Source organism: Felis catus, chromosome C1, assembly GCF_018350175.1.
Source record: "Felis catus isolate Fca126 chromosome C1, F.catus_Fca126_mat1.0, whole genome shotgun sequence".
In the NCBI taxonomy this organism is placed as follows: Eukaryota; Metazoa; Chordata; class Mammalia; order Carnivora; family Felidae; genus Felis; species Felis catus.
Window position 1 is genome coordinate 53,068,441 of NC_058375.1, and position 22,609 is coordinate 53,091,049.

At 38.8% G+C, this 22,609-nt stretch overlaps 1 long non-coding RNA gene across 3 annotated transcripts in view; it reads left to right on the plus strand.

Annotated features, from left to right (window-relative positions):
- LOC123379648 overlaps window positions 1–21,422 on the plus strand; it is a 147,257-nt gene extending 125,835 nt beyond the window's left edge. For 2 of the 3 annotated variants that reach the window (XR_006584365.1, XR_006584367.1), the window contains one exon: window positions 19,116–19,974. This is a non-coding gene — a long non-coding RNA (uncharacterized LOC123379648). The other variant, XR_006584366.1, reaches the window with a different exon arrangement.
- Window positions 21,423–22,609: the final 1,187 nt, after the last annotated feature.

The window sequence follows — 22,609 nt, forward strand, 5'->3', positions numbered from 1 at the left end:
GAAGTGACATCTCATTATGGTTTTGATTTGCATTTCCCTGATGATTAGTGATATTGAGTGTTTTTTCATGTGTCTATTGGCCACCATTAATGTCTCCTTTGGAAAAAACGTCTATTCAGATCCTCTGCCCAACTTTTAATCAGATTATTTAGGGGTTTTTTGTTTGAATTATGAACATTCTTTTTTTCCCCCATTTTATTTATTTATTTGAGAGAGAGAGAGGAAGAATCCCAAGCAGGTTCCATGCTCAGTGTGGAAGCCAATGCAGGGCTTGATCCCATGACCCTGGGAACATGACCTGAGCTGAAACCAAGAGTCAGACACTCAAATAGTGATAGTTTAACTTCTTTACCAATCCAGATGCCTTTTATATTTTTTTCTTATCTGATTGCTGTGGTTAGGACTTCCTGTGCTATGTTGGATAGAAGTGATAAGAGGACATCCTTGTCTTGTTCCTTATCTTAGAGGAAAAGCTCTGTTTTTTACCATTGAGTATGAGATTAGCTGTAGATATGTTTCCTCTCAGCCCACTTTGTTGAGAGTTTTTACCATGCACAGATGTTTGATTTTGTCAAATGTTTTTTCTGCATCTATGAGATGAACATATGATTTTTATCCTTTCTCTTGTTGATGTGATGTATCACATTGGTTGATTTGCAAATATTGAACTACCCTTGCATCCCAGGAATAAATCCTACTCAATCATGGTAAATAACTTTTAATGTATTGTTGGTTTGGGTTTGCTAATATTTTGTTGAGGGTTTTTGCATCTATGTTCATCAGAGTAGTTTTTTTGTAGTTTTCTCTTTTGTGGTGTCTTTTTCTGGTTCTGGTATCAGAGTAATGCTGGCCTAGAATATACTTGGAAGCTTAGCTTCCTCTTCTATTTTTTGGAATACTTTGAGGTAAACAGGTATTAACTCTTCCTTAAACCTTTGGTAGAATTTACCTGTGAAGCCATCTGATCCTGGACTTTTGTCTGTTGAGAGTTTTTTGATTACTGGTTCAACTTTGTTACTATTTATTGATTTTTTTCATATTTTTATTTCTTTCTGATTCAGTTTTGGAAGATTGTATGTTTCCAGGAATTTATCCCATTTCTTCTGTGTTGCCCAATTTGTTGGTATATAATTTTTCATAGTACTCTCTTATAATCCTTTGTATTCCTGTGATGTCAGTTGTTACTTACGCTTTTTCATTTCTGGTTTTATTTATTTGTGTCCTCTCTCTTTTTTCTTGATCACTGTAGCTAAAGGTTTTTCAATTTTCTTTATCGTTTTGAAGAACCAGCTCTTGCTTTCATTGATCTTTTCTATTTTTTTGTCTCTACTTCACTTATTTCTGCTCTGACTTTTATTATTTCCTTCCTTATTTTAACCTTGAGGCTTTGTTTGTTCTTCTCCTAGTTCCTTTAGGTATAAGGCTACATTATTTGAGATTTTTCTCTTTCTTGAGGCTACAAATTTCCCTCTTAGAACTACTTTTGCTGTGTCCCAAAGATTTTGGGCCACTGTATTTTCATTTGTATTTGTCTTCATGTATTTCTTTAATTGTCTCCATGTATTTTTTTTATTTCCTCTTTGATTTCTTCATGGACCCATTGTCTATTTAGTAGAATGTTGTTTAGCTTCTGTGAATTTGTGTTTTTTCCATTTTTTTTTTCCTTTTGATTGCTTTCTAGTTTCCTACTGTTGTGGTTGAAAAGGATGCCTGATAGGATTTTAATCTTCTTAAATTTATTAAGAAGAATTTATTTTGTGGTCTAACATGTAATCTATTCTGGAAAATATCCCATGTGACTTGAAAAGAATGTGTATTCTGCTCTTTCAGGATGGAATATTCTACATATACATGTTAAGTCCATCTGGTCTAATATGTTGTTCAAAGATACTGGTTCCTTATTGATTTGCTGCCTGGATGATTCATCCAGTGATATAATTGGGGTGTTAAAGTCCTCTACTATTATTGTATTACTGTTAATTTCTCCCTTTATGTCTGTTAATATTAGCTTTATTTATTTAGGTGCTGCAATGTTGGATGCATAGATATTTACAATTGTTATATCCTTTGTTGGATTGACACCTTTATCATTATGTAATACCCTTCTTTCTCTCTTGTTACAGTCTTTACTTTAAAGTCTATTTTGTCTAGCCGTAGCAATCTCTTACTCGACACATCCCCAAAGGCAAGGGAACTAAAAGCAAAAGTGAATTCCTGGGACCTTATGAAGATAAAAAGCTTCTGCACAGCAAAGGAAACAACCAACAAAACTAAAAGACAACCAACGGAATGGGAAAAGATATTCACAAATGACATATCGGACAAAGGGCTAGTATCCAAAATCTATAAAGAGCTCACCAAACTCCACACCCAAAAAACAAACAACCCAGTGAAGAAATGGGCAGAAAACATGAATAGACACTTCTCTAAAGAAGACATCTGGATGGCCAACAGGCACATGAAAAGATGTTCAGTGTCGCTCCTTATCAGGGAAATACAAATCAAAACCACACTCAGGTATCACCTCACGCCAGTCAGAGTGGCCAAAATGAACAAATCAGGAGACTATAGATGCTGGAGAGGATGTGGAGAAACGGGAACCCTCTTGCACTGTTGGTGGGAATGCAAATTGGTGCAGCCGCTCTGGAAAGCAGTGTGGAGGTTCCTCAGAAAATTAAAAATAGACCTACCCTATGACCCAGCAATAGCACTGCTAGGAATTTATCCAAGGGATACAGGAGTACTGATGCATAGGGCCACTTGTACCCCAATGTTCATAGCAGCACTCTCAACAATAGCCAAATTATGGAAAGAGCCTAAATGTCCATCAACTGATGAATGGATAAAGAAATTGTGGTTTATATACACAATGGAATATTACGTGGCAATGAGAAAAAATGAAATATGGCCTTTTGTAGCAACGTGGATGGAACTGGAGAGTGTGATGCTAAGTGAAATAAGCCATACAAAGACAGATACCATATGGTTTCACTCTTATGTGGATCCTGAGAAACTTAACAGGAACCCATGGGGGAGGGGAAGGAAAAAAAAAAAAAACAGGTTAGAGTGGGAGAGAGCCAAAGCCTAAGAGACTCTTAAAAACTGAGAACAAACTAAGGGTTGATGGGGGGTGGGAGGGAGGAGAGGGTGGGTGATGGGTATTGAGGAGGGCACCTTTTGGGATGAGCACTGGGTGTTGTATGGAAACCAATTTGTCAATAAATTTCATATAAAAAATTAAAAAATAAACATAAATAAAAAAAAAAGAACCATTCAACACAATAATTCAAGGACATAGGGGAAAATAATCTAAGTCTGGAAATTATCTCATGGACTATGCAAACACACAGACTAGAAGAAGTATAAATTGTATCCCATGATGATGATAAAAAAGCAGAAATATTTTCTCATTTATATCCAATATAAAAAATGTACCCTTTCCTTTTCCCAATTAGATTTCACTGATATTTTTGATAATACATTTTCCCTTGTTATTAAGGACATGAGAATCACAGCCATTTATAGTTTTGAAGACATATGTAGTCCCTGAACATAATTAAAACTATATCATTTAACAATGAAAAAATAAATAAATAAATAAAGTCTATTTTGTCTGACGTAAGTATTGATCCCCTGGCTTTTTTTTTTTTTAACTTCCATTTGCATGGAATATCTTTTGTCATCCTTTCACTTCTAGTCTGTATGTGTCTTCAGATGTGAGGTGAGACTTTTTTTTTTTCAACGTTTATTTTATCTTTGGGACAGAGAGAGACAGAGCATGAACGGGGGAGGGGCAGAGAGAGAGGGAGACACAGAATCGGAAACAGGCTCCAGGCTCTGAGCCATCAGCCCAGAGCCTGACGCGGGGCTCGAACTCACGGACCGTGAGATTGTGACCTAGCTGAAGTCGGATGCTTAACCGACTGCGCCACCCAGGCTCCCCGAGGTGAGACTTGTAGACAGCGTACAGATGGGTCTAGGTGTTTTTTATACATTCTACCAAACTGTGTCTTTTAACTGGAACATTTAGAACATTTTCATTTGAAGAAATTGTTGACAAGTGTGTACTTATTGCCATTTTGTTAATTGTTTTCTTGTTTTTGCAATTCTTCTCTTCTTCTCTTTTTCTCTTGTGATTGATAACTTCTGTAGTGTTATGCTTGGCTTTCTTTCTCTTTATGTTTTGTGTATTTATTATAGGTTTTGGGTTTGTGGTTACCATGAGGTTCATATATAACCTTCTAAGTATATAGCAGTCTATATTAAGTTGATGGTCACTTAAATTTGAACACATTTTTTTACCCCACCTCTGCCATAGTTCATCTATATGTCATCATATTTCACATCTTTTTATTCATAATTGTCTTAATTCAAATTATGCCCTTTCTTTTCCACCTAAAGAAGTACATTTAAAAGGTTGAGGGGGTGCCTGGGTGGCTCAGTTGTTAAGCGTCCGACTTTGGCTTAGGTCATGATCTCACGGTTCATGAGTTTGAGCCTTGCATCAGTCTCTGTGCTGATAGCTCAGAGCCTGGAGCCTGCTTCAGATTCTGTGTCTCTCCCCCCTCTCTGTTCCTCCCCCACTCACACTCTGTCTCTCTCTGTGTGTCAAAAATAAATAAACATTTAAAAAACAATAATAAAAAATTAAAAGATTTAGATTAGACTATGCATATTTTCAGGCCACAACACTGTGAAACTCGAAATTAACACAAGAGAAAAATTGAAAAACAAGAAATACTTGGAGATTAAAGAACATCCTACTAAAGAATTAATGGGTTAACCAAGAAGTTAAAGAGTAAATTAAAAGTACATGGATAAAATACCTAGGAATAAGTCTAACCAAAGAGGTGAAAAATCTATACACTGAAAACTATAGAAAGCTTGTGAAAGAAATTGAAGACACCAAAAAAAAAGGAAGAATATTCCATGCCCCTGGATAGGAAGAACAAACATTGTTAAAATGTTGATACTACCCAAAGCAATCTACATATTCAGGGCTATCCCTATCAAAATAACACGAGCAATTTTCACAGAATTAGAAAAAACAATCCTAAAATTTGTATGGAACCACAAAAGACCCCCAAATAGCCAAAGCAATCTTGAAAAAGAAAAACAAAGCAGGAGGCATCACAATCCCAGACTTCAAGCTATATTACAAAGCTGTAATCATCAAGACAATATGGTACTGGCACAAAAACAGACACTCAGGTCAATGGAACAGAATAGAGAACCCAGAAATGGACCCACAAACATATGGCCAACTAATCTTTGACAAAGCATGAAAGAATATCCAATTGAATAAAGACAGTCTCTTCAGCAAATGGTGCTGGGAAAATTGGACAGCGACATGCAGAACAATGAACCTGGACCCTTTCTTACACCATACACAAAAATAAACTTGAAATGAATGAAAGACCTACACGTAAGACAGGAAGCCATCAAAATCCTCGAGGAGAAAGCAGACAAAAACCTAGTTGACCTTGGCCGCAGCAACTTCTTAATCAACATGTCCCTGGAGGCAAAGCAAACAAAATAAAAAATGAACTATTGGGACCTCATCAAAATAAAAGTCTTCTGCACAGCAAAGGAAACAATCAGCAAAACTAAAAGGCATCCAATAGAATGGGAGAAGATATTTGCAGGTGACATATCAGATAAAGGGTTAGTATCCAAAATCTGTAAAGAACTTATCAAACTCAACACCCAAAAAACAAATAATCCAGTGAAGAAATGGGCAAAAGACATGAATAGACACTTCTCCAAAGAAGACATCCAGATGACCAACTAACGCATGAAAAAATGCTCAACATCATTCATCATCAGGGAAAAACAAATCAAAACCACAAAGAGATGGTTACTTACTACAGTCAGAATGGCTAAAATTAACAACCCAGTCAATGGCAGATGTTGGTGAGGATATAGAGAAAGAGTATCTCTTTTGCACTGCTAGGGTAATGCAAACTGGTGTAGCCACTATGGAGAACAGTATGGAGGTTCCTCAAAAAACTAAAAATAGAACAACCCTGTGACCCAGGAATTGCACTACTAGGTATTTATCCAAGGATACAGGTGTGCTGTTTCAAAGGGACACATGCACCCCAATGTTTATAGCAGAACTATCGACAATAGCCAAAGTATGGAAAGACCCCAAATGTCCATCAATGGATGAATGGATAAAGAAGATGTGGTATATATATACAATGGAGTATTCCTTGACAATCAAAAAGAATGAAATCTTGCATTTGCAACTACGTGGATGGAACTGGAGGGTATTATGCTAAGTGAAATTAGTCAGAGAAAGACAAATATCATATGACTTCACTCATATGAGGAATTTAAGATACAAAGCAGATGAACATAAGGGAAGGGAAGCAAAAAGAATATAAAAACATGGAGGGGGACAAAACATAAGAGACTCTTAAATATAGAGAACAGAGGGTTGCTGGAGGGGTTGTGGGAGCGGGGATGGGCTAAATGGGTAAGGGCATTAAAGAATCTGCTCCTGAAATCATTGTTGCACTATATGCTAACAGCTTGGATGTAAATTAAAAAGAAAAGAAAAGAAAAGAGAAAAAGAAGCCAATGAAAATGATAACACCACAGCCCAAAACCTCTGGGATGCAGCAAAGGTGGTCATAAGAGGGAAGCATATAGCAATCCGGGCCTTCCTAAAAAAAGGAAGAAAGGTCTCAGATACACAACTTAACCTTACACCTTAAAGAGCTGGAAAAAAGAAGTACGTTTAGATATCCCTAAAGATCACACTAAGACAACTCATAGAGGGGTCTTCAAAGACCTTGGAAGAAGCATTAACTATGGAATATCAGCTGAGTCAAGCTTGTGTGGGAGGCCATGACTTTCATAAAGGTGTTAGGGCAGTTTTAATAGATAAAGACCACAGTCCAAAGTGGAAACCAACAGATCTAAAAGAAGTTACTGGTGAAGATTTGAATGATCACTTTAAATCTCTAGGAAATAACGATTTGAAGGTGACTAGATTTTTTTTCAACGTTATTTATTTTTGAGAGACAGAGTGTGAGTGGGGGAAGGGCAGAGAGAGAGGGAGACACAGAATCCAAAGCAGGCTCCAGGCTCTGAGCTGTCGGCACAGAGCCCAATGAGGGGCTCAAACTCGCGAACTGCGAGATCATGACCTGAGCCGAAGTCGGACACTTAACCAAGTTGAAATATCTTTTTTTTAATGTTTTTATTATTTTTGAGAGAGAGACAGACCATGAGTGGGGGAGGGGCAGAGAGAGAGAGAGAGAGAGAGAGAGAGAGAAAGAGAGAGAAACAGAATCCAGAGCAGGCTCCAGGCTGAGCTGTCAGCACAGAGCCAGACGTAGGGCTCAAACTCACAAACTGTGAGATCATGACCTAAGCCAAAGTCAGACACTTAACTGACTGAGCCACATTGATTAAATAAACCTATGTATTGATTTAAAAGCATAGAAGTACTTTTAGCATTTCTTATAAGGTCAGTTTAGTGGTGATGAACTTTTTGACTTTTGTTTGTCTGGGAAACTCTTTTTCTCTCCTTCAGTTCTGAATGATTACCTAGCCAGATAGAATATTCTTTCCTGTAAGGTTTTTTTTTGTTGTTGCTGCTGTTGCTTACTTTCAGCTCTGGATATCTCATGTCACTCCCTTCTGGCCTGCAAAGTTTCTGCTGAAAAATCAGTTGATAAATTTATGGGTGTTTCCCTTGGACATAACATTTTGCTTCTCTCTTGCAGCAAGAGAGAGGTAAGAAGAAAAGATAAAGAAAAGATAACTTTTATCTTTATCTTTTATCTTTATTTTTAACTTTTGACATTTTAATTATTATGTGTTGCGGTGTGGATTTCCTCGGTTTTCATCTTGTTTGGAACTCTGCTTCCTAAACCTGGATGTCTGTTTACCTCCCCAGGTTAGGGACGTTTTTACCTACTATTTCTTCAAATAAATTCTCTGTACTCTTCTCCTTTGGGGACCTCTATAACAAATATTTGTTTGCTTGATGTTGTCCAAGAATCTTTAACCTGTCCTCATTTTTTAAAAACTCTATTTTCTGGTTGATGTTCAGCTTGGGTGCTTTCTGTTACCCTGTCTTCTATGTCGCTGCTCCTTTCTTCTGCATCCACTAACCTGCTGTTGATTCTCTTTAGTATATATTTTTTATTTCAGTTATTGTATTCTTCAACTCTGGTTCTTTTTAAGATACTTTCTGTCTCTTTGTTGAAGTTTTCATTGAGTCCTTCTATCCTTCTCTCCAGTCCATGGAGCATATTTTTGATCATTACTTTAAACTCTTTATCAAGGATAGTGCTTATCTCAGTTTCATTTAGTTCCTTTTTGGGGGTTTTGTCTTGTTCTTTCATTTGGAGCATATTCTTCTGTCTTAACTTTCTACTTGTTTTTGAATTATACTATCCTACTTTAATTATTTCATTATAAATATTAGTGGGTAATTTTCTACTAAATAGTTATCTTTTTCAATATCTGCCTAGTTATTTATATGTCTTCCATTTTACAGACAATTTCTAGAATTATTTGGGTAAGTCATTAAAAAGTAAAATTAGGGGTGCCTGGGTGGCTCAGCCAGTTAAGCATTTGACTTTGGCTCAGGTCAGGATCTCACGGTTCGTGGGTTTGAGCCCCACATCAGGCTCTGTGCTGACAGCTCAGAGCCTGGAGCTGCTTCGTATTCCATGTCTCTCTCTCTCTCTCTCTCTCTCTTTCTGCCTCTCCCCTCCCCTGCTCATACTCTGTCTCTCTCAGAAATAAATAAACATTAAAACATTTTTATAAAAAAACAAAATTAAGATTTTGGCTAGAATTTTATAAAATTCAGGGCTCCTGTGTGTCTCAGTCGGTTAAATCTCTGACTTTAGCTCAGGTCATGATCTCACAGCTCATGAATTCGAGCCCCACATTAGGCTCTGTGCTGACAGCTCAGAGCCTGGAGCCTGCTTCGGATTCTGTGTCTCCTTCTCTCTGCCCCTCTCCCACTCTCACTCTCTCTCTCTCTCTCTCTCTCAAAAATAAATGAACATTAAAAAAATTAAATAAAAATAATTTTATAAAATCCACACAATCATTTGGGGAAAAAAAGGTGACAGCTTTAACACAGAGATTTCTTACCTGCATGGATAGACTAACTAAATAAGTAAGATTTTCCCAAACCTGAAATGTTTGACAGGATCTCCCCTCCACATTCTGTATTAAGCACTTACTTCAAAACTTTATTTCTAAACAGTTCCCAGAATGAAACTGTCTAGCAGGCTGAGGTTCACTGATACACAGCTCAGGAGGTAAGAAATATGTGCTAGGTCATCCCCATGAGCCAGCTCTCATTGTCTGTATTGACTCATGAAATTAAACATTCAAGACAATTATTTCCCCTAACATTTTCTCTTTGGCTGGCTTCTGTTTACATGTTGGAGTAAGATTTTTATTGTGCATATTTAGTTTATTTATTTATTTATTTTTAAAAATTTTATGTTTAAGCAATCTCCACACCCAACATGAGGCTTGAACCCACCACCCTGAGATCAAGAGTTGCACGCTCTACCAACTGAGCCAGCCAGGTGCCCTGCATGTTTAGTTTGTTTTTTTAATATAGTTTAAAAGAAGAGAAATCTTAAAACCATTAATTCATAAACAAATACCAAACATAAGTAACACACTAAAACAATATCAAAAACAAAATGAAGAGGGGCGCCTGGGTGGCTCAGTCGGTTAAGCGGCCGACTTCAGCTCAGGTCATGATTTCGCGGTCCGTGAGTTCGAGCCCCGCGTCAGGCTCTGTGCTGACAGCTCAGAGCCTGGAGACTGTTTCAGATTCTGTGTCTCCCTCTCTCTCTGACCCTCCCCCGTTCATGCTCTGTCTCTCTCTGTCTCAAAAATAAATAAACGTTAAAAAAATTTAAAAAAAAATGAAGACAAATTAATGTGGTTTCAAAACCCAGGATCTAAGTAAAAAAATAAAAGGAGTGAATGATTGTAGAGAAGCGAAAAATATGTAATCAACTTTCAGCCCAGTGACAAAGGCTAATTTTTTTCTTTTAATGTGTCACTACCCTTTGCAACTCTCCAAGAGACTCATATTGCTTTGGTTTTTTACTTTGTTATGGAGGAAGATCTCTAACATCTTCGACTTGGCTTTTCTTCTCATGAGTGTTATTTCATAGGTCAGGGACCCAAGGTGGGATTCAATGGCCAAGGATATTCATTTGAGATCAGGGACTAGGGAAATTACCTTATAAATGTATTCAAGTTCCACCGGACCATCTATGAGATGAACTTAGATTAGAATTCAGCTTCAGACCATCTGACCCCATAATACCTATGGGGGTGTTTGTAGGTCGCCACAAAGCAGTGTGTATTTAAAGCCCAGATACAGGGGCGCCTGGGTGGCGCAGTTGGTTAAGCGTCCGACTTCAGCCAGGTCACGATCTCGCGGTCCGTGAGTTTGAGCCCCGCGTCAGGCTCTGGGCTGATGGCTCGGAGCCTGGAGCCTGTTTCTGATCCTGTGTCTCCCTCTCTCTCTGCCCCTCTCCCGTTCATGCTCTGTCTCTCTCTGTCCCCAAAATAAATGTTGAAAAAAAAAATTTTTTTAAGCCCAGATACAATAGTTCTCTACCCACCCCCCACCCCCCAACCCCCCCCCCCCCCCACACACACACCCAGATTTGGATATTTCTCTCTCCTGAATGCATAGTCACATAGGCCATATCACTTTGAGGAAAGGAGAGTGATAGTAGGCACAGTAGGGTCCTTGACTGTTTATTCTTACCTTACTCTGTCTCCTCTTCATTCAAGTGTTCTGAGGGTGTGGATAATTACTTAGGTCTGGGAATGGATGAAAAGATGTGACTCTGTAGTGCAGGGGCTCACATTAAGCCTCTTTTTACCAAAGCTGATGTGTTTTGGGTTATGTAGATCAAGACTTTAGTGGGCCTTCTGTTAAATTCATTTCTGTGAGTCTATGATAAATGAACCTTATCTGAGATCTTCCATTAGCAATTTCTCTACCAGGGACTATTAATAAGCCCACCTTATTCCCATTTTAATGACCATGCTTACTTTGTCACATGAACCTGGTGAATCAGGTTTCCAATTTCTCTGATAGTCAAAACCCTTTCAGTTGCAAATGAAAGAAACACAACTTGAAAAAGCATAAGCAGAAAAGTGAATTGATGCATTTCGTGTACTAATGAAACTGAGAAAAGCTGAAGATAACTAGAAGCTGTCTTGACATTTATAGGGACCTATCAAGCAATTCTCCTTGTCCACAATTGTTAACGTCATTCTCGTCTATGGCAGACACATGATGGGGAACATGGCTACAAATGGCTCTAGATTCACATCCTAACATCTTTTTGTTGTTGTTGTTGAAGTCTGTTTATTTATTCTGAGAGAGAAAGAGAGCACACGAGCAAGGGAGGGACAGAGAGAGAGGGAGAGAGAGGAGGATCCCCAGCAGGCTCCACACTGACAGTGCATAGCTGATGTGGGGCTCTAAGTCACAAACCTTTGAAATCATGACCTGAGCTGAGATCAAGAGTGGGCCACTTAATCTACTGAGCCATCCAGGCACTCCCTAACATCTTAAGGATATAACAGTATTTCCTACCCCAGCACAAGCTGGAAAAATCCCAGGAAAAAATCTGAATGATCCAGCTTTATTTACTGAAACTAGGAAGAATTGAGAACTAAGCTGCCTGGGTTTAGACCCCAGAACATTCATTCATTTATTAGTTGTGCCACATAGAGGAAGATACTTAATCTCTCTATACCTCTCTCATAGGGTTACTGTGAAGATTAAATGAGCTAATTTACGTAAAACACCTAGAAAATTACCCAAGGCATGTTATTACTCAAGCATGAGTCATGTGTCCACCCTATTGGTCCAGGGGAAGGTCTATGACCAGAGTGGACAGATAGAACAGATGTGGCTGTGGAGGCAGTCTCCACACATAGAACTCATCTTCTTATTCCCTTCCTACATCCATGTCTGAATAAATGTGTGCACACCTGCATAACTGAATCAGAGCAGAGCTTCAGCTTCCACCTGGGAGAAGGGAGGGCAGAAAAGATGAAGCCATGACCCCTCAAAAACAAGAGGGGAGAGAAAAGTTCCTGTGCTTTATATAATCTTGGAAGCAAGAAGTGGTGCAAGGAAATAGCTAGGTCTGCCACTAAGGGCCAGGCTCTGTCACAGTGTGCCCAAAACCCTGAACAAGAGACTGAAAGCTTAGCATAGAGATGCAGCAAGTTAGAGAAGAATCTGATGTATCCGGCTAAGGCAGACCCTCCTGTTACATAAAGGAAATAGAAAAGAAAATGAGGGAATGTGGCTGGATGTAAGTATGGGCTGGATGCTGCTCGGTGCCTGTCCTAGAATCTAACCAATAAGATTAGCAACTCCTCTGCCACTGGAGAGAATTTAGTAAGGGGAGGTAAACTGAAGGCTGAAGACATCTTGTTGTGCAAATGCTGAAATGGACATACGTTCAAACCCACCTTGTCTCTGATCACGTCCATCAATCCTTCTTCTATATTTGAGGTTGATGTATATATAGCTTACTTTCCTTCTAATAATTTTAAAATTTTTAAATTATTTTTTAATTTTATTTTTTGTTTCAGAGTAATTTTGGGTTCACAGCAAAATTGAGCAGAAAGTACACAGATTTCACATCTACCCCCTGCCTCCATAGCCATAGCCTCTTCCTTCATCAATTTCCCCCATAAGAGTGGCACATTTGTTATAACTGATGAACCTCCAGTGACACATCATTACCACCCAAAGCATAGTTTACATTAAGATTCACTCTTGGGGTGCTGGGTGGCTCAGTCAGTTAAGTGTCTGACATTGGCTCAGGTCATGATCTCACGCTCATGGGTTTGAGTCCCTTATCAGGCTCTGTGCTGACAGTGTGCAGCCTGCTTTGGATCCTCTGTCTCACTATCTGTCCCTCCCCAGCTTGTGGTCTCTCTCTCTCTCTCAAAAATAAATAAACATTTTTTAAAAAATGAAGATTCACTCTTGGTGTTGCCCAATAATAACACGTATTCATCATAATGGTATCTTATAGAATAGTTTTGCTGCCCTAAAAAGCCTCCTCCTATCCATAAACATGGAATGTGTCTTCATTTATTTAGTTCTTGATATCCTTCCTTGATATCTTTCATCAGAGTTTTGTAGTCTTCTTCATATATGTCTCATATGCACTGTATTAGAGTTATACCTAAGTGTTTCATTTTGGGAGTGCTAATGTAAATGATATTTTGTTTTTAACTTCAAATTAAATTCAAGTTGCATCCTGCAGCCTTGCTACAATTGCTTATTAGTTCCAGGGAGGTTTTTTGTTGATTCTTTGGAATTTTCTAAATAGACAATTACGTTGTCTGTGAACAAAAACAGTTTCATTTCTTCCTTCTCAATCAGTGGATTTTTATTTCCTTTCTTGTCTTATTGCATTAGCTGGGATTTCCGGAACAACGTTGAAAAGGAATTGTGAGAAAGGACATTCTTGCCTTGTTTCTAACCTTAATAGGAAAGCTTCAAATTTCTCACCATAAGTATAATGTCAGCTGTTGTTAGCTGTAGGTTTTTTATAGATATTCTTTATCAAGTTGAGTAAATTCCCCTCTATTTCTAGTTTACCAAGAGTTTTTATCATGAATGGGTATTGATTTTGTCAGATGCTTTTACTGCATCTATTGGTATGATCATGTGGTTTTTCTTTTATTAGCCTGCTGATATGATCAGTTACATTAATTGATTTTTTGAATGTTGAACCAGTCTTGCACACCTGGAATAAATTTCACTGGTCATGGGGTTTAATCCTTTTTATAAATTGTTGGATTTAGAATTCACCTATGAACCCATCTGGATCTCTAATTTAAAATTTTTTTTTAAGTTTATTTACTTATTTTGAGAGAGAAGAGAGTGAGTTAATTTTCAGTACTATACTCCGGTTGATTATTCTAACAAAATGTGTCTAAGTATTCTCTCCCTGGTATTATATTGTTTCAAGTTTTATATATATATGTGTGTGTGTGTGTGTGTGTGTGTGTGTGTGTGTATGTATAATTTATTTAATTTTTTTCATTCTTTGTTTATACCTTTCCCTCTTCCTAAAATAATTTGAAGTAATTTTACAAGACATGAACACATAGAACCATGAAAATAATGCTGAGGTATGCTAAATTCTTTTAGTTTAAATTTGTTTCTGGACTCTGTCCAGTCCATTGAAAATTTTGTGCTTTTAAAATAAATCCATGTATTTTTATTCATTGTCATATTGTCACAGAAGACGATCAAGCATAGCGGGAGAAAACATGGGCTCTGGAGTGAAAATGCTTGAGTGGGAGCTGCAGTGTCCTCTTACCAGTCCTTTAGTTGAGAACTCTCCAACCGTCAAACCTCTCAACTGTGATAGGAAGCATCTCAAGGTTTTTGTGGAAAGAGGCCACCTATAACTAAATCCAAAAAGTAAATAAAAATCTCTAAAGTACGGGTAACACTAATCCTTTTCTGATCAATCTAATAGTGTTAGTATGAAGAATACATGACAAAACATACATGGAAGTACTTTGTGAATAGTAAAGAACCAAAAATGACTTTATCATCCTTCTGAAAAGTTTTTTAGTGATGATTTTTAAAAAGTTTTTTTTAGTTTGTTTTTAGCAATCTCTACACCCAAAAAGGGGCTCAAACTCACCTGGAAATCAAAAGTCAGTGGCTCTTCCTACTGGGCCAGCCAGATATCCCAATAAGGTGGGTTTTAATCTAATAGATTTTGTTATCATTTAAATAAATATGTATTTCTGACTTTTCGTTTTTCCAATGGAATTTTCATGCTCAACTTATCTTGTTACATAAAGTATCTCAGGGGAAATTTAAGTGATATTCCATTAAATATATATTACCTTAGAAAGAATTCTTTCCAAAATTCTTTCCAGTTTTCCCAAGGTCCTGACTAAGGACCATAACTTATATGTCTTTTTATTGTTCCTTTCTTTATTTCTCCCAGAGTGTTTTCATAATTTCTTTTAAATAAATCTGAGCCAAAGTAATATTTAATGATTATTTTAAGGATACTAATTTTTCATTTTATTTTCTAGATAGGCCACTAACATATAGTGATGTGATTGACTTGTGAGTGAACATGAGCTTTGACAGAGTCCTGTAGGAAGCAAAGACTTAGATAAGAATAAAATGTGGAAATTCGGGGAAGCACAGGCCCAGAGAATAAAGACAAAAAGAAGAAGTGAAGTAAGGAAAGAGGTAATGCAATACAACACAGCACTGCACAATGGGCTGCAAAGAGTGTTGCTTAGTACTGAGGATCTTTCCAGACAGGCAAGGAGGAACCCTACCTCTAGATGGTTCACAGGGGCAGAAAAGGAGAAAGTTACTTAGAACAGATCTCTTTGGTCTCCCATTCGCTGTTGGCCAAGGTTTATCCCACAGAAATGTAACTGTCTTGTACTTCTGAGCTGTGTCATCCAGCCCTGTGGGTGGGAGCCTATTTGGAAGCTACAATGGACACTACCAAGCAGCATAACATCCAAGTCTAGACATGGTGACTGACTAAAGGCAGTAATGCACTGTGTGGAGTATGTGACAGAGACAGGTGAGGGCTACAATTTGATTGTAGTAAACTTAGAGAGTTTAGCAAAGGTGGCACAGGCAGGAAGCAGGGGGCATCATCATCAAAAGGAGGCCATCCAGGACATCTGAAAAAGTGCACTAGGTGTGATCTGATATAGATGTGTAGTTTATACTCTAAATGTAGGATGATATTATTTGTGAATTATTTGTAATTTACTATCTTTTTTTAAAATTCTTTGGATAAAAAATATGTCACCTGTATATGTGTTTGTTTCTTTTTTTCCTGTATTTTCATTTTTTTCTTCTCAAATAATTATTATCAGTGTCTCATCATTTGTTGAGTAGGACTAGAAATAGAATTTGTTCTTACCTTCATGCCTGTAGGCCTGTCAGGCCTACAATAACTATAAATGTTGATCTCAGTTTTAAATATGTCTCATTTAAAGGGTATAACAAGAAGCTCAATGACACAAACCTTCTAGATCAGTTTCCTTTTTCTCAGCAAACAACTGAACTACAGTTCTTAGTTCTCTTGCATCTGGATTGAGCCATGTGACTCACTCCATCCAATAGAATGTGACCAGGGCTAGTGTGATCTCCTTTTGTTCTCTCCCTTGGCTTGCCAGCTGGCTCACTACAAAAGATCCAGCAGAGGAATCTGAGGCCCTATGGAAGGTGGACCACTGGATGGAAGTGGTCCCTTGAATGACTAAGTGGAACAGAGCTCTGCCCATTCCTCTTCCCACCACACCACACACATACTATGCTAAATGTGATGTGAACAAGAAGTAAACCTATGTAGGGGTGCCTGGGTGGCTCAGTCAGTTGAGCAACCAACTCTTGATTTCGGCTCAGCTCATGATCCCAGGGTCATGGGGTTGAACCTCGCAACAGGCTCTCTGCACTGAGCATGGAACCTGCTTGGAATTCTCTCTCTCTCTCCCTCTGCCCCTCCACCCCACCCCTCTTAAATTAAAAAAAAAAAAAGTAAAAATCTTTGCCAAGGTGATGCATTTGGGAGATGTCATATTGATTGCACAACCTCTTTAATAAACTTTCCAAACCCAGTTTTTAAAGTTTTCATCGTGAATAAAGGGTAAAGTTTACTGGCTGACTTCTCAACATACATTGAGGTTCTTAGATGATTCTAATGGTATTTTCAGTTAACATTCCTTTGGCTCATGTTTTCTTTTGGCATTTTAAACTTTATTTCATTATATGGTTCTATTACATAATGACTAAGATAAATTATTTTCTTTTCCTAACATTTTTGCTGGGAGTTTTTGTAGTTTTGGGTATTTTTGTTTGTTTGTTTGTTTGTTTGTTTGTTTTTAATCTATGTTCCTGACTAGTATGGCATATTGGAGAAAGAATGGGCTTGGAGCCAGAGAGATCTTACACTGAATCCCTTTTCAGCCAGTGACCCTATTGAATTTGCCATTTAATTGATCTGAGTCTGTTTTCTCTTCTTAGGTAATAATTCCTACCTTAGAAGACTTCTGTGAATATTAAACAAATATTATATATAAAATGCCCTGTATATAGCAGAACCTTAATAATGGTAGTTATCATCATTATTGCTCTTATTTTAATTTGACCATAATTCATTCTCTCTCTCTCTCTCTCTCTCTCTCTCTCTCTCTCTCTGTCTCTCTGTCTCTTTCTCTTTCTCTTTCTCTCTCCCCACTCCTCCCACATGTGCCCTTTTTTGAATTGGGTATATGTGTACCTAGAGGAGTTAGACACTATGTTTAATGCCAGTATTTCTTCAAATCAATAAATTACTATTCTTTTCCTTCCCATGTGAATGCAACTGTTTAGATCAGGTGTTGAAAATCTGAAATCTATTTCTTGCTCATTGTAGCCTATTTACTTGGTAAACAGCCTGAAGTTGTGTGTGACTTTATAAACTTCCTGAAACTGAATGTGAAGCATTTTATGGAAGGAGATTTCCTTGGGGAAGGATATATAGTTTTAATCAGATTCTGATTGGATCCCAACCCAAAAAGTATTAAGAATTTCTGTCTTATATCCAATAACCAGTCACTTACCTGCCCTACTGCTCCTCCAACTCTGATCATCATCATAACATAAACCATTTGCCCCAGAAACAGAATCAGATTTTTTGGTAGCATTTGTATGCAGATTACCTCTTCCACCTTGACACCCTGTCTTTCCTTGACATCTTGAGACTCTCTCTTTCCTTTGCCTTTGTCCTCAATGTACTTCTTTGGCCATTCTTCTATCTCTCTATCTGGTCTTGTTTTCTCTGGATAGCCTCTGAAAGTGGATAACATTAGAATCTTTGTAATCCAGCTACCTCTTCCCTTGGCCATCTCTCCCTATGGCAAACTCATCTGCTTTTATAGCTCCTGCCCTACCTCATGGTAGATAACTTCCAAACCTGCCCTGCAGAAATAGTCTTTCCCCCCTTTCTAACTCTCCTTTGACAGTTGCCTATTAAGCACTTTCATGTGGCTATTCTGCTGACGCTTTAACTGAACAAGTCCCAAACCAGACCATTCATTAATCCCAATCCAATTCTTTCTCTTGATTTTATTTTCTTCTTTTTTTTGAGAGATTGAGAGAGAGAGAGAGAGAGAGAGCGCACACATGCATGAGCAGGGGAAGGGGAGAGAGAGATTCTTATGCAGGCCCTACACCCAGTGCAGAGCACAACCTAGGGCTCCAAGTCACAACCATGAGATCATGACTTGAGCCAAAATCAAGAATTGGACACTTAACCCACTGAGCCATCCAGGTGCACCTTCTTCTGATTTTCTGAACTCTGTTAACAGCATCACTTTTTTTCCTGACACTTAGGATTGTAACTTTGGAAGCACCTCTTCCTCTTCACCCTCATTCCTCCATTATATCAGTCAATTGCTAAATCCTGTAAGTTTTAATACCACAATGTCTCTTGAATTCATTCCTTCTTTTCCAAGAGAAGACGCCTTTATTTTCAGCTTTACCATTTGAATAGCAGCCCCTCTAGTTCTGACAACTATTTTCTTCTCACTCTGACCATTACATGAGTTCCTGTGTTGGCATCACCCTAACTTTTCCTTCACCAATCTACCCATTTCCAGAGAAACCTGACAGTGTGACTATTTTGTTTACTTTCCTACTCAAAACCTATCAGTGGTAGTTTACTGTCTTTCTGAACTCCATGAAAACTCATCACCTTGTCAGTCACATTAGACTCTATCATACAGCTACTACATACGTTTTCAGTTTGGGCTTCATACCATGACAAGCGTGGATTCAATTACTGGTTTTGACATGCAACCTTAGGAAAATTGTTTAATCTCAACACTCCTTTTTTTTTTCAATCTACAAAAATGGGAATAATAACAATATTCATCTGAAGCAGACTGTAGATAACAAAAAATCCTTTACACTTCCTTATTGTCCTACCCCTTGAACTTGGTCTGGCTTTGTGACTTGTTTTGGTCAGTAGAATATGTATAACAGACCTTGTGCAGTTGATGAGCTTTGTTTTCCACAGGCCTTGAGAATTCCACTCTTCATGCTTGCAAGCCTAGGATTACCAGGTGAATGAACTCAAGTAAGCTTTCTGGAGTGGCCATGGGAAAGAGAACCACAGCTCCCCAGCTTGCCCTCCAACTGACTGCCAAGCCCTAGACGTATAATTGAGGCCATCTTAGACATCAAGCTCCATCTAATCCACGAGCTAACTACAAACTGCATGAGTGAGCCCAGGTGAGACTAGCCAGAGAACTCCCCCAGGGGAGCCCAGCCCAAACTACTAACCCACAGAGTTGTGAGCTAATTGAAGCCGTATTGTTTTGGGGGTGGTATGTTAAGCAGTAAAAGTTTAACTAATATATCATCTCACAGTGTGTAAAATGGTGTCTGACACAATAAAAGACAGTTATTACTGTATTATTAGCCCATTCCACATATTCTATGAGTCAGTCTAACTTGACTATTTACTATTACCCAAATTCATCCTGTTCTTCCTTGGCTCTGCACCTTGCTTATGAATGTTAAACATTGGGTGATGTACTTCCCTCTCTCTAATTCATCTAATTTTACTTACGATTCAAGCTTCATCTCAAGAGCCTCCTTCTTCATGAAAACTTTCTTAAATGTATAACTAGATAAGAGGTAGTGGAAAGAGTGGGACTTAGAAGCCAAACAAGCCTGGATTTGAATTCTGACTCTACACTACTACTTAATCAAATATGCAATCCTGGTTAATTTTTTTAAAGTTTTCTGAACCCTAGCTTCTGCCTCTATAAAATGAGTATATTGTAAATGACAATATGAAGCGTCCAGCATTGTTAGTCTAACCTGTTATCTCCATTCAGCAAACGCTAACTCCTTTCTCCCCTTCTTCCTCCAACCCCTACAGCTCTGTCTGCCGTACTTCACAGTATGTAGCACGTTCTGCATTTGGTTATAAGTCTGAGTACTTGTTTTATACTCTATTTACAGAAAAAGGGTTCTATTTATCTTGGAGTCCCATATGGTACCTTATATGGTGATTGGCACATGGTAAACACTCAATAAATGTTTATTGCATTGAAAAATTTTACTTGCCAAATTATACAAGCAATGGTAGAGGATGAAGAGCTCATTTTCGCTGGGTGGTCAGGGGAGGATCTGTAGAAAACTTGGATTCAAACAAGTTTTTAAAAATAGGAAGGATTTGGAGAGACGGAGAAGAGAGAGAGGGAATCCCAGGAAGACACGAATAAAAACAGACTGGAACATGCATGACTATTGAGGAGGCGGTCAGAATCAAATGGTCTGGCTGCAGCAGAAGACTGATGGCAAGATAGAAATGTTTCTCCTGCTATTATAAAAGTGATGTAAAGAGCTGGAGGGTCTACCCATGGAACTGATCCTGAGGTAGATGGAAAGTTAGGATGGGGTGCCATTGACAAGGCACTGCTGACAGTGGAAGTGGGCCTGTGATATTCAAAGGTGAATGTCATCTATCTGCTCTGTCTTTCGAGGTTTGTTTTCTTCCCCATTATTTTTCTTTTTAACTTTCGCAAATTGGCAATGAGATGCATCTGGTGGAAATGAGTCTTTAAGTCAGTCTGTCCACGTTTTAAGAGTAAAAATAGATTCCCCCCACACTGCATAGCCGTTAAACTCATACCCCACCCAGATAAGGCCTGGCTTGAAGCCAGAACTGGCAACACACATTGAGGCCATCGAATATATAAATTCCTTTCAGGGGTCTGGTTTAGGTAAAGCCAGGAGTGAAGCAGGGAAGGAAGAAGGGATTAGTGAAGAGATCAGCATGAGGCAGGTTGTACAAGTAGGAGCTTCAGACTGAAGGAATACTATTGGGTAGAGGAGGTGGGCCCAGGAGACTGGAGAAGGCAGGAGAACAGGAAAGAGAGATCGGCATGGAGAAGCAGAAGCATGTACCATATGACCGCAGGCACATTTATACAAGTAAGGTAGCAAGAATCCCCAACCCGCAGAAAGGTCATCTTCCAAAACATGGTCAAAAATGCTAAAACAGTATCTGGTACATCATGTCTGGGCCAGAAAACTTAGTTCTACTCCCTTCTAACATTTGCCATTTTCTCTAAAACTGCCTTTCTTCAGAAAGTTAGAGTTTGCCAGCTCAATCCAGTTCTCCACTGGACCTGATTTGAGCATTCTGGTCATTTTAGGACTAGGATAAATGAGAAAATACTTGATTACACTAATGATGAACGCAAACATGTTTTTCAGCACACTTTTTATCATTTCTGTTATTATAAGTCAGTTTTGCCATCGGAAAGATTTTTTCCCCCTGAATTTCTGAAAAGCTTGGTGTGTATCATAGTTCCCCCAGTAGCAGATTGTGTTGAAAACACACCTTTGGGGGCACCTGGGTGGCTCAGTCGGTTGAGCCTCCGACTTCGGCTCAGGTCATGATCTCACAGCTCGTGAGTTCGAGCCCCGCGTCGGGCTCTGTGCTGACAGCTCAGAGCCTGGAGCCTGTTTCAGATTCTGTGTCTTCCTCTCTCTCTGCTCCTAACCCACTTGCATTCTGTCTCTGTCAAACATAAATAAACATTAAAAATTTAAAAAAAAAGAAAACACACCTTTGATACTGCATCTGCAGTCCCAAGGTACGCCTAGGAAATACAGACGTCTATTTATTTTTATTTACTTATTTATTTTGAAAGACAGAGAGAGAGAGAGAGAGAGAGAGAGAGACAGGGCACAAGAGGGGAGGGGCAGAGAGAGAGGAAGACACAGAATCCGAAGCAGGCTCCAGGCTCTGAGCTGTCAGCACAGAGGCCGATGAGTGGCTCGAACTCATGGACCGTGAGATCATGACCTGAGACAAGGTCGGACCCTGAACCGACTGAGCCACCCAGGCGCTCCGGTAATCTATTTTTAATACAACATTTGTTGACAACTGCACATGCCCATCAGAACTAAATGAATCTGGGGCGTGGCTGGGTGGCTCAGTTGGCTAAGCGTCGACTCTTGATTCGGGCTCAGGCCATGATCGTGAGATTTGTGGTTTGAGCCCCGTGACAGATTCTGCACTGAATTGATAGTGCAGAGCCTGCTTGGGATTCTCTCTCTCCTTCTCTCTCTGCCCCTCCCCTGCTTGTATGCACATGCTCTTTCTCTCTGTCTCTCGCAAAATACATAAGTAAACTTTAAAAAAGAGAGAGAGAGAGAAATGAATTTGGGAGGAAATGTGTGAAGGCAGGGGGCTAAGAGTATGAGGGAAACAATGTAGGCAGAGAGGAAGGCATCTGCTTCCTTCTTGGCTGAATGTGACTGAAATATGTCTTTAGTAGATACCACAATAATGGTAATTTCTTAGAAAACATTGTGTTCTGGACAAGAAGAGAAATATAACCAAAACACTGGCCAAAAAAGTACCCTAAAACCTGGCAAATAAAAATTAATGAAAACAAATGCTGGATTCCACAAACCAGAAAGTGGAATCACTGAAATAGCTGGAGGAGAGAAGCTCTTGGCAGAACACGCAGTAGGCCTGCCTCCTAC